The sequence below is a fragment of the Setaria viridis genome, chromosome 3, assembly GCF_005286985.2.
Source record: "Setaria viridis chromosome 3, Setaria_viridis_v4.0, whole genome shotgun sequence".
NCBI lineage: Eukaryota > Viridiplantae > Streptophyta > Magnoliopsida > Poales > Poaceae > Setaria > Setaria viridis.
The window spans coordinates 37451779-37465147 of NC_048265.2; positions in this window are offsets into that span (position 1 = coordinate 37451779).

The following is a 13369-nucleotide window of genomic DNA, read 5'->3' on the forward strand; positions in this document are numbered from 1 at the left end:
CTGACCAAATTCTTTGCACATGTGGACGTTGACGTGGAAAGGTTGGGCATGAGCCGAGCCGATGTGCTGCAGCGGTGCACAGCACAGACCGCGCCAGCTAGGAAGCCATCGCCGCCAAGCCGAGCCGCATCGCCTCCATCTATCCGATTCCGCGAGACGCGAGCTTCCTAGGTCCCGCATCACATTGCCCCTGTCTCTCCCCGGTCCCCGCTTGGTTCTGTTGTTCCATACTACGGATGTTTCGCTCATCGTCTTCGCCGCCGCAAGAACTGGATGATTGGAACGATGCTGGTGGATCATGAACTGGGAACGGATTAAGGTCAGCAATGGGTACCCTGCAGTACCAATTTGTCCACAAGATTCGATTGCGATCATCTAGGGTTGTTGTTGCACGGTGGAGGGTGAGTTCATGAGATTGATTGATTGATTGATTGATTGATTGAGATGTGTGTAGGGTTCCAATTGATTGGGATTCTTGCGCAAATTTTTTCAATCCAACAATCAGGAATATAGTCTGTGCGAGATTCAGTTTTGTTAGTGACATATTCTTCAGTTCTATCAGTCTTCAGAAGAATAATAGGAAGGAACTAGCTGTGAGGAGATCATCGAAGAAGAAGAATAGTTGAGTAAAATAGTTGCAGTTTACCGCAGTCGTATCCATATCGATGAATTAGTATTCGTATCTGTTCTATTCTTGGTTAGTGAACTTTAATATCGATCACTGATGTACTGTGTGTCAGTTCTGTTGCCTCGATTGAAATAGCTTCATGCTGCATCATTTTTTCCCTCCGAACTTGACAACGGCGCCTGGTCTGTACATGCGAATGCAGTCTGCCATTTCAGATCGGCAGCAAGCAGAGCGATGCATTTACAGAATGCCGGCAAGCAGACGTTTGCTTCTTTTCAGTGCGGTGTTTGGATTGCTTGACATCGAGGGACGGCGCATCATCCGCAAAAACACGCATGGCAAGGCAACCGCTAAACCAGGGGAGTGGGACTCAACATGGGGCGTGCGAATCTCGGCTTGTGATGTGTAGATTGGCTCGGCTCGTACCTAGCCATGCGCTGATTTGGCGTCTACACGTGAATGGACTTGGTCAAGATCATGCCACGTAGGACAATTATGGTGGGAATTCTGCTTAGGGGTTAAATTGATCCAGTATTAATAGGAGGAGGGAGTAAATTAAGTCAAAATTTTGTTAGGAGGTGGGATGGACAAAGTGAACAGGTGAGGGAAGTAAAGTGGACTTTTTCCTATCTATTATTGCTTCTCTATCCATTCTTGACAAAAATATCCAAAGCCTCTAATGCTTTGCTCGCCAAATGGACGATCTCGCTTGTGTCCTCATGCTGCAAGAATCGCAGCCAATATGCTTCCTGAAGGTATCCTCCAAAATGACGCTTATAGGTAGGAATCAGATGTCGAAAAATACCGCCGATGTGGTCCGGTAGAATTGAGACTAAGTTTTCACTCAAAGGTAGCCAATGGTTATGAGGGAGGAGAGCCCCACAACGACACCTCCAAGGAGGTGTACGTGTGGTGGCGGAAGATGTCATCGTCATCATCACCAACACAAAGTTGGGCATGGCTTTCGCTAGGTACTCCCCACACCAACCACACAGCCGCACCTCATCGTGATACACTTTGCACAAGTCATACAGGAGATGCGAGCACCTCCTAGCATGTATCCAGCCTGTAGCGATGCACTTGCTTGCTGTTGGCTCACTCCAGCGCCAAGGTTTCCCATACAATCGCACAGTGCCACTAAATACGTGGTGAGCATCACATAGGGACCGATAGGTATGCATCCGATGAAAAGCGACCATACGCCGTGTAGAGGCATCGGCGATTATGCATCCACCAAGATGGCCTTAGAGCATATCATCACCTCCAGATAACACTGCTTCGACATGTATTTTTACTTCTATCCTTTTAATGAAATACGTGCGTCGCGAAAAAGGATGGCCTTAATATGGTTGGGAGATGTGCAGATTAGATCCGGCTTTGAGAATGCTAGATGCGCCCATGGATGCTTCGTAGTAGCTCCGTAGTACTGATGTGCATGGCACCGGCGCCAATAATCCACCGACGAAACCACTCCAAGTCATCACTGTGTTAACAACCTCGCCAGCATGGGTTGAGCGGATCCCGACCCTGGTGTCAACACATCATCAAGCCCACCAAAGCCGCTCGCACACGGATGCTAGGACACGTGCCGCTATGTGGCTCTGGAGGAATTGGCCACAAATCCACCCCCGCAACCGCGGGGCTCAAGCATTCGGCGGGCAATTCAGATATCCAGAACGGCCAGCCATCCTTTGTGGACTGGGCCATCGTGTGGATGATGGCCACCAACAGCCTTCTCGTGGAGGTAAAAAAATTGGAGGGCCCTGTCGCCGCCTTCATCGCCACCATGCAAGCCGTTAGCGAGCTTGGGCAGCGGCAGGGGAAGAGAGAGGTAGGAGAGGTGCCGGCTAGCGGCTGGAGCGGTGCCGCCCGTGTCGCCCTACAGGATGACATAGCATGTTTAGTGGTTCTACTTGACCTTCTCTATTCTAAGTAAAGTAATGAAAATATCGACCTAGCACACAACTCGGTGCATCAATGTCCGGCTCGAATATGGGATGTGCTTTTTAATAGATGCTTGAATTTTTTTTGCTTTCTTCCAGTGACGTGTCGTCCCTCCGATCTAAAACGTACCGTCTAGATCAACTTGGCTACTGTTAACCCTTCTTCCTCTCGCCATCTTTTTCCACTGCAACGAATCATGTTACTGGCCACTCCTCCGTGCACGCCCTCTTTTTCTTTTAGGAACGTATCTGGTGCAAACCATCTACCCCGTGCAACCTTAGAAACTATGAATCAACACCACAACATACAAATCCAATAGATAGGGTTAGTGGTGGGATTATTTTGCAGTTAAGCCCCCCCACCCGCCGGCCACTTTTGATGCGGGTGGGGGGGCTTAACTGCAAAATAATCCCACCACTAACCCTATCTATTGGATTAGCATCTTGTGGCCTTGATTCATAGTTTCCAAGGTTGCACGGGGTAGTTGGTTTGCACCAGATATGTTCCCATGAGGTAGAGAAATAGGAGAGGAGAGAGAGACTCAAGGCATGTTTGTTTTCGATTCTAGGCTGGATTATGGTGGAGAGAGAGAATCAGGGCAGGGTGCCGCTTGCGGGAAAATCCCACCGATTCCAGCACCCGCTCGTCCCTCCGCGCCCTCCCGGCCGGTGCCGCTGGCCCCTTCGTGCCCCGCCGCCGGCCCTTCCCGGCCGGTCCGCGTGCCGCTGCTGGCCCCTCCCCACCCCACCGGCGAACCCTCCTAGCCGGTCCGCGCGTCGCCGTCGGCCCCACCGCAGCCCGCCGCCACCCTCCTTCTCCCACACGTTGACCTGCGTGTGCCGCCAGTGGTGGCGTGGCCCCACCGCTGACCTCTCTTTCTATCATGGAGTACAATCACGATTGCAATGAGGAGGTGGTGGCCCAATTTTATGACACACTCTATATTGATTGGACCACAGGGTCATGCATTGGTCACTCCAAGGGAAGCCACTATCAGTCACATATACAGATTTTGCTAGTATCCTTGGATGTGTTGGGGCTAATCTTCGTAGGCATAAGATTCATGATGAGACTGTTATTGAGGATGGGGAGATAGTCTTCATGTATGATGCAGCTTATGGACCATGTATGATGCACCTTATGAACCAATTGAGCATGGCACCACCAAGGGTATGATTCCGTACTATAGATTGATTAATCAGTTGTTTCGGTATACTCTTTGCCCTAAAGGTGGAGATTCGGACAATATCTCCAATATGTCAAAGAACTTGTTAGCATGGATGCATCCGGACCTTCAGTGTCTTTGATTTTATATGGGAAGAGATCATTATTTGCTTCTATTCGTCCAAGAAGAGTTGTCACTATGCACCATTCATATTTGCCATGATTACAGATGTGACGGATATGGACATCTTAACGAACAAAGCTCATCCCGTCTATAAGCCAAAGAAGGGTCAACTTGAGAGGCTCTTGAAGATAGGATCTCATGCTATTCGTCTTCCATCTCCAAGTGCTTCTCAAGGACCTCCAGCTTCACATGGACCTACTTTTGCACCATCTTCATCTCATGGTCCTTCTATGGAGCCTTCTTCCTAACGGACATCTACTTCTAGGGGTCCCACTTGTGCTCCTAAGAAGAAGGGAATTCTAAACTTCATATCTCAAGGCCTATTTGCTTGCTTCAATGTGGCATGACACAATGTGGATTAAATCTATGCCCACAAGATGCATGTGGATGAAGAGCTTCTCAAGATTGAGAAAAGGCAAAAGGAGTTGATGGCCAAGAATGACATCCCACATTCTCCTCTCCGCGCTCCTATGGACTTCCCTCCTCCACCGGTTTTCTACAACCCTTGGGAGGAAACTGGGCAGCCCTCCATGTTCTTTGGGGCTCCAAAAGATGCTGATGAGGAGGAGGACTTTGGTGGGAGGGAGGACTCCGAAGAAAAAGATTGAAAGTGCATTTGGCCCCCTAAGTGGGTTTTGGTGTTGATGACATGCTAGGTTAGGGGACTAATAATTTTATCAAGTGATTAATAGGTTCTAACTATAAACAACTACAAAGGTGTGTGAAAGGAATCTCATGAAACCTCAAATTGCAAGAATGGAACGGTGTTAAGCTCAAAGAAGACTCGTTTATAATTTCTACTTCTGAATTTGAGTATAGGAACACCGTACTATAAAGGGGAATGCAGATGGACAGCTTAAAGATGCTAAAAGTGCTCTACTGAGATGCTAACCACCTTTTGAGAGAGACAATTCACTCACTTGCACATCTTTTATCTCAGCCTTTTTGTGAGTATCGGAAGTTCCGACGGGGTGTCGGAAGTTCCGACATCTATCGGAAATATCCAGTAACTCCCATCAGGGGTCCTCTGCACGTTGAACCTGAGAGTATCGGAAGTTCTGATAAGTTTGTGTTGGGTGTTTCTTGAAACTCCCGACAGGGGGTCCTCTGCACTTTTGTTCTAACTTCATCGGAAGTTCCGACCCTGTGTTGGAAGTTCCAACAGGTACATAAAACGCACAGTAACGGATAGTTTTGGGGAGCTCGGGTATAAATACCCCCTCAGCCCCCCATTCATAGCTGCAGACCTAACTCGAGCCAAAACACCTCTAGAGCATTGAATACTCCCTCTCCTCACTCCTTTGAGCTAAATCCTTGAGTTCTTGAGCTAGGGTTTGGGTGAGAGCAAGATTGAGAGTGTGTAACTTGAGATTTTGAGTGAGAAGTTCAACAAGTTCATCTCAAGAGCACTCCAAACATCCTCGGCTTCGATTTGCATTTGTTACTCTTGAAACTTGCTTCTAGACAGCAAGGCATCACGCGTTTGAGCGCTCTCTTTATGTGGTGCGCCCGGGAACGTTTGTATTACCCATCCTTTGTGGATTCATAGTAAGTGACTCAATCCTCCTTTGTGGTTGATTGAGGGAGGTAAAGGGTTAGTGAGGACCCGGCTCTTTGTGAGCTCCTCAACGGAGACGTAGCTTCCTTTGTGGAAGTGAACTTCGGTAACAAATCCTTGTCTCTTGTGCTTGTTGTGTTCTTCAATTTCATTTTGACCTAGAAGCTTAAATTTAGCTGATCTATCTATTTGTGTGGTTCCTTGCTTATACATCACCTGGAGTAGTCTCTACACTTCATTTATTATCTTTTGATTCAAATAGAATCGGCAGATTCAGGTTGTATTTTGAATTTCGTTCAGCTCACTCTATTCTGTCGGAAGTTCCGATCCTATACCGGAAGTTTCGATCCATCGAATGTTCCGGCACAACGTCGAAACTTTCGACACATCTAAATGTACATGCATATTTTGTTGTACCCTACTACAAATAATGCCATTGCTTGTTTGAAATGTGTAAGATGTGTAGAGAATCATTTTGGGAGGTTAAAGGTCTATGGAACGGTGTAAAAAGAGGATTAGGATCTAGATGACCTGCATCAATGCTAGAAAAAGGCATGTTCTTTTATGGTATGCTCTATCAATTCCTTCCAGAAATTTCTTTCCATAGTTTCATATGTTTAGAACTCTTGTAGATTTGATCAAATAATACTTTCCCAAATATTTCCTCGTGTCTTTCCTTATCTCTATTAGTATGTTAGATGAATTCTTTCTGGTTTGGTTTGGGACAGAGAAAATAATTGAGAAGCTTCTCACTTTTCTTTGGGCCATAATAAAAATTGTTGTGATGCTTTACTCTTCTCATCAGGGACCTTCCTTGGGGCTGTTCTTGGTCAGGCTTCTCAATTCGACCTGCGTGTAATGGTAAGCTCCAATTGTGCTGGCATCTGCAAGGTGGTCTGGGGTGCAACTGCCCAACAACCCAGCTAATCTTCCGAGGAGGATGAGATTTTTGGCTTCACCAACTGGGACAGACTCACATAACAGAAGTTCTGTTGTGAATGGTTAGCCCATATATAACTCTTTAGTCCAGTTCCCAATTTTAAGCACAACCTTACTTTATCGAGATTTTATTTTCCTATGATTCACTTAATTATCCCTGGAGCGATAATTATTACTCATATCGGACAATCAAAATCAAGCGCTAATGGAAATATACCGAGCAATGTCCCATGTGGAACATTGCTGTCAGTTTACTGTTCTGAATTTATGTACCTGTACTGACATGCAAAAATGAGGCAGAAAAATGTTAGATTTAGGTTGCATTTTGAATTTCGTTTAGCTCACTCTATTCTGTCGGAGTTCTGATCATGTACCGGAAGTTCTGATCCATTGGAAGTTTCGGCACAGTGTCGGAAGTTCCAACACATCTAATACCGCTGCGAAGTTTTTCAGGAAAAATTTGAAGTGAGCCTATTCACCCTGTCCCCTAGGCATCACAAGATCCTTTCAATTGGTATCAAAGTCTAATCCCTTGATTAAGGCTTAACCGCTAAGGGATAAAAGATGTCTCATAGTGGGGATGGACTTGCCGCCGCTGAAGAAGCCGCCGCTCAAGCGTCTGCTGCAGCCGCTACTGTTGTCGGGGCAACTACAAGCCTTGGAGGAGGCAACGTCGACCCCTTTAGTCATTTCTCAAGAAGTTAACTACCGTCCGTTCATGTCGCAAGCTCAAGTGATGACTCAAACTCAAGCAACGAACTTGAGGGTGAGGACGTGGAGGCCAAGAAAAGAAGAAAAGAAAAGATGAAGGCCAAAATTGAAAAGAAAGCAACCAAGTTGATGAAGAAGAGGATCAAGGAAGAAAGTGAAAAACATCCCTCCTCCTTCGTCTCAATATCCTTCTTCTCAATTTCAATCCGTTCACTTGGGAAAACCCCCATATTTTGATGGGATGGATTATCTCAAGTAGGCTTATGACATGAAAATGCATCTCTACGGGCTTCACCCCTCTATTTGGGAAGTTGTGGTTGTAGGTGTGACTCCGTCCAAGAATGGAATACCAACGGCCGAGCAAGCCCAAGACTACTTCCACAATGCTCAAGCCGTGAGAGTCATCACCGGCTCTCTATGCGCTCAAGAGTTCAACAAGGTTCGGTCTATTGAAATTGCCAAGGTAATTTGCGACACACTAAAGGAGGCACATGAGGAGACCGATCAAGTAAGAGAAGGAAAGATGAACTTGATTCATGGAGAGTTAGAGCGTTTCATCATGCTTGAGGAAGAGACCGTGACTCAAATATTTGATAGACTAATCCTCCTTGTATCGGACATTAGAACTCTTGGAAGCACGGATTGGGATGATCACAAGGTCATAAAGAAGATGCTTAAAGCGTTCACCCCAAGGAACTCTACTCTTGCTACCATGATTAGAAAAGATCCAAGCTTCAAGACAAAGACTCCCAACCAACTTCTCGGTGAAATATTGCATCAAGAATTGGTTGAAAGAGATGTGGCAAAATCTCTTAGTATGAGGATGCACAAGAGTTTGGACCGCAATGCTAACTCTAGTGCCATGATTGAGTCAAGTCCCAAAGATCTCAAGTCAAAGAAGGAAGACTTAAATGAAGAAGGAAGCACCGATGAGGAGACTGCATTTGCCATAAGAAACTACAAGAAATTTTTGAAGAAGAAGGCGTTCAAGAAGAATGGTGATGATAGAAAGAAGACATCACAAAGAAGATGCATGAGTGCAAGGAAGTTGGTCACTTCATTGCCGATTGCCCTCATAAGAAAAAGAAGAAAATGGAGGAGAAGAGGTTCAAGGACAAGAGCAAGGACTACAAGAAGAAATACCAAGGTCAAGCTCATGTTGGTCAAGAGTGGGGTTCTAGTGATGAAGAATTCAACAAGGAGTGTATGTCAACTTTAGCCATACTCAAGCCCGCTACACCAACTAGGCTCTTCAACAACACCTCCGATGATGAAGATGATACTCCTTTTTGCCTCATGGCAAAAGGGACCAAGGTACCAAACATCACATCCTCCTCATCCATCTCCTCCTCTATATCTAGTAATGCCTAAAATGAATTAGATGATGAGGAAGAAAAAGCTTAAAGAAAACATGATAAAAGAATTTGGTAAGAAAGGCTATAAAGAAATTAAAAAGCTTTTGGAGAAATTTGGAGAAAAAGAAGGAGTCTCTTAATAGGCAAAAGGACTTGCTCATCCTTGAAAAGGAGAGAAACCTTGCCTTAGAGAAGGCTCTAGTCGAAGAAAAAGCTAAGGGTGAAAAACTAGCTATTGACTTATCTCTAGCTAATGATTCACATGAGGGGATGTCAAAGGAGCTTACTTTGGCAAATGAATCTCTAGCTTCTCTAAAGGCCACTCACAGTGAACTTTAAGAAAACTTCTCATGCTTGACGGTCAAATACAAAGACATTGAAGTTAACTATAGTGCTTTTTGGGAAATCTCCAAGGCCAATTCCAAGGCAAAGCTAGACTCCAATGCCTCCACTAGTGAAGGTTGCTCAAGATGGTATAAAATTGATATAAATGCTTATGTCACTAAAATTTCTAAGCTAGAGGTATCAATCAAAGCAAGGGATGCTCAAATAAAGAGGTTGAACATGTTAGTGACACAAGGGTATGAAGGCAACACGAAGCCCAAGCCTAAGATCAAGTATAAGGATGGGAGGCATCCTAGGCATATGGACGGACTTGGACACTACAAGGGGAGTAAGGCAAGTGACCAGAAGGTGGTGAATGGTAAGGAAGTCATCAAGTTTAACAAGGGTGCAAACCTTGATGACTTGATGGACATGGCACATGGCAAGACAAAGACCAACTCAACTCAAGTCTAGCCAATGGCCATTGCAACCACCAAGGTAAATGTCATGGAGAAATCTATGACTAGGTCAAAGGACAAGGTGGTTGCACATGAGCCCTCATCAAACTACACCACCGACTACATGGTTACAATAAACCACAATGGTAAAATAGTGGTTAAATATGTTGGTGCCTACACGAAAAAGGCTATCTTTAGGAGTGTGTGGGTTCCAAAGGTTTACCCGTCTAACCAACAAGGACCCAAATCTTTTTGGGTACCTAAATTCCAAGCTTAAATTGTTTTGTAGGTCTACTCCTCCGATGGAACTTCATGGTTACTCAATAGTGGATGTTCAAATCATATGACCGGGGAGAAGGACATGTTTTCATCCCTAGAGCACTATGACACACCTAAAGAAAGTATTGTCTATGGTGACAATAGCAAAGGGGATGTGATCGGAATGGGTAACATTGCTATCTCAAATGACAACTCTCTCTCTCTAATGTCTATTTAGTTGAATCTTTGGGATACAATTTGTTGTCTGTCTCACAACTTTGTGAGAAGGGCTACGATTGTCTCTTTACTAATGAGGGTGTGACCATCTTTAAAAGGGAGGATTCCTCTATTGCTTTTATGTGTCACTTGAAAGGCAAATTCTATCTTGTTGATTTCACAACGGATAGTTGAGCCCAACACTTGTTTAGTGGCAAAAACTAACTTGAGTTGGCTTTGGCATCGCCAGCTAGCCCATGTTGGGATGAGAAACTTGACCAAACTTCAAAAGAGCAATCACATCCTGGGACTAACAAATGTTGTTTTTGAGAAAGATAGGGTATGTAGCGCATGTCAAGCTGGAAAACAAGTTGGTGCTCTACACCCCGCCAAGAATATCATGACTACGTCAAAACCATTGAAGCTTCTACACATGGATTTATTTGGACCCATTGCTTACGGTAGCATTGGCGGTAACAAATACGGTCTTATTATTGTTGATGATTTTTCCCGTTCCACTTGGGTATTCTTTTTGCAAGATAAAAGTGAAGCCCAAGGAATAGTCAAGAAAATTCATTAGAAGAGCTCAAAATGAATATGAGTTGAAGATCAAGAAAATAAGAAGCGACAATGGCTCGAAATTCCACAACACCAACGTAGAAGAGTTTCTTGATGTAGAGGGGATCAAGCATAAGTTCTCCGCTCCATACACACCTCAACAAAATAGCACTGTGGAGAGGAAGAATCGAACTTTGACTGAAGCCATAAGAACCATGCTTAACGAGTACAAGACCCCGGATATCTTTTGGGCCGAAGCAATCAACACCGCTTGCCATGCCATCAACCGCCTCTACCTCCACAAGTACTTGGGCAAGACACCCTACGAGATAATACTGAAAACAAGCCCAAGGTGCACTACTTTAGAGTTTTTAGGAGCAAATATTTTATTCTAAACAAGAAACCCAAAATCTTAAAGTTTGCACCAAAGGTTGATGAAGGTTTTCTACTTGATTATGGTACTAACGAACACGCCTATCGTGTTTTCAACAAAACCATGATTGTGTTGAGATCACGGTAGATGTGACTTTTGATGAATCCAACGGCTCTCAAGTAGAGAAAGTTGATAAAGACCTTGTAGACGATGAAGAACCACCAAGTCAATCAAAATCAATCATGAGGATGAGTTTGGGTGAAGTGAGACCACGTGAAGTTGAAGCTCAGCCTCCAGAAACAAATGACAATAATGATCCATCATCATCAATAAGAGTTGAACCGCTAAGCTCTCAACAAAGCCAAGATCAAAGTCAAGATCATGGTGATGACCAAGGTCATGACATTGATCAAGGGGGAGAACAAGGTGGTCAAACTCAAGAAGATGATCCACAAGTTGAAGATGATGATGATGGACCTATTCAACAATAATCACAAGTGCTTTTTCCTAGAGTTCATCAAAGCATTCAACGGGATCATCCCGTCGACAACATCGTTGGAAGTATCTAAAGAGGGGTAACTACTCGTTCACGTTTAGCAACCTTTTGTGGATGTTACTCGTTTGTTTCCTCTTTGGAGCCCTTTAAGGTAGAAGAAGCACTTGATGATCCGGATTGGGTAATGTCCATGCAAGAAGAACTAAACAACTTCACAAGAAATGAGGTATGGGAGTTGGTTGAGAGACCAAAATAAAATGTGATCGGCACCAAGTGCGTCTTCCGCAACAAGCAAGATGAACATGGTGTGGTTACAAGGAACAAGGCAAGGTTAGTTGCAAAAGGTTTCACCCAAATTGAAGGTTTGGATTTTGGTGAAACCTATGCACCCATAGCTAGGGTTGAGTCAATTCGTATTTTACTTGCCTATGCTACTCACCATGATTTCAAGATTTATTAAATGGATGTGAAGAGTGCATTTTTGAACGGCCTCCTATCCGAGTTGGTGTATGTGGAACAACCGTCAGGCTTTGAAGACCCAAAGTATCCAAACCATGTGTACAAGCTCCATAAGGTGCTCTATGGGCTTAAGCAAGCACCTAGAGTATGGTATGAATGCCTTAAAGATTTTCTTCTCAAGAATGACTTTGTGATGGCAAAGCCGATTCTACTCTCTTTATACACAAAGTTGACAAGGATATATTTGTTTGCCAAATATATATCGATGACATTATATTTGGTTCTACTAATAAAAAGTTTTATGAAGAATTTAGTAGCATGATGACCAAAAGGTTTGAAATGTCCATGATGGGTGAATTGAAGTTGTTCTTTGGATTTCAAATCAAGCAAATGAAGGAAGGGACGTTCATATGTCAAACCAAGTACATAAGAGACATGCTCAAGAAGTTTGACATGGCCGACGCCAAACCTATCAAGACACGCATGGTGTTAAATGGACACTTTGATCTCAATGAAGAAGGAAAGCCAGTGGATCAAAAGGTATATCGCTCCATGATTGGCTCTCTACTCAAGTGATCATTGTTATGTAATGTTGGTTGTTTGCTGATCACTTTAGGGTCAAGATGTCTTATATGTCCATAAGCCATCTATCTAGAAATCTCAATCAATATCCATCTTAAAATCTATGTTTTTGGAGCTGTGTTGCACCTGTTGGAACTTCCGACACAGTATCGGAACTTCCGATACCCACCGGAAGTTTCTGAGAAGTCCCGTCCAATCCGCACGGGAAATCATCGAGGTAAAACATTCAAAAATCTCGTCGCCCGATCTCTCAATGCCCTAGGAGTTAGAGGTTTTCCTTTAAGGGATAGACTCTAAGTTCATCTTAGAACTCTTTCCTGTGATATCTTGTGAATTGGATGGATAAATCTCAAGTTCCACGAATTTTGGATGAACTCGAGCTCTGTTGGAACTTTTGACGATCGTAAGATCCGATAAGCTTCTGCAGTTCCCGTTTCTTAATCCATGTGTATCATCTCTAATCCATCTCTCATTTCCTTTGCTTATCCTGTCAGATGGTTCATAAGAGGAGGAGCAAGATGCAGGAGGATACAACAGAGATTTAGTCTGACTCCTCCACTGAGTTAGATGATATGCCTATTTCACAGAGGAGGGGCAAAAGGAAGGCTATCGTCAAAGTGCCTGCTCATGCTAGAGGAAGGGGGAAGCCTAGTGCAGCAGGAGCTTCTAGCTAAGCTCCTCATCCTCGTACGAAGAGTGCATCCGCTCCAGGAGCTCATTTGGAAGATAGTGAATCAATCAACTTGGATGCTCTCAAAACCGTCATTCTAAGGATGAAAAAGCCAACTCATCGAGAGAGACCCGACTTTACTCCAGTGCGTCCAGTGGATTACATGAAGGGGAGACATGATGTTTGTGTGTTGAGATATGATGATCCATCACAATATGAGAAGGAATTCTATGGGGATGTCCGTTTTTTGTTGCGCTTCCATGCGGATTGGTATGAGTCAGTTATCCTCTCCAAGTCTCATCCCACTACAGACATGAAGTCCATTGACTGGCCATACTTCAATGAGATTGATTTGCTAGTCATTGAGCAAGTGTACACAGCCTACAACAACAAACACCTTCTTTCTATCATGGAGTACAATCACGATTGGAATGAGGAGGTGGTGGCCCAATTTTATGCCACACACTATATTGATTGGACCACAGGGTCATG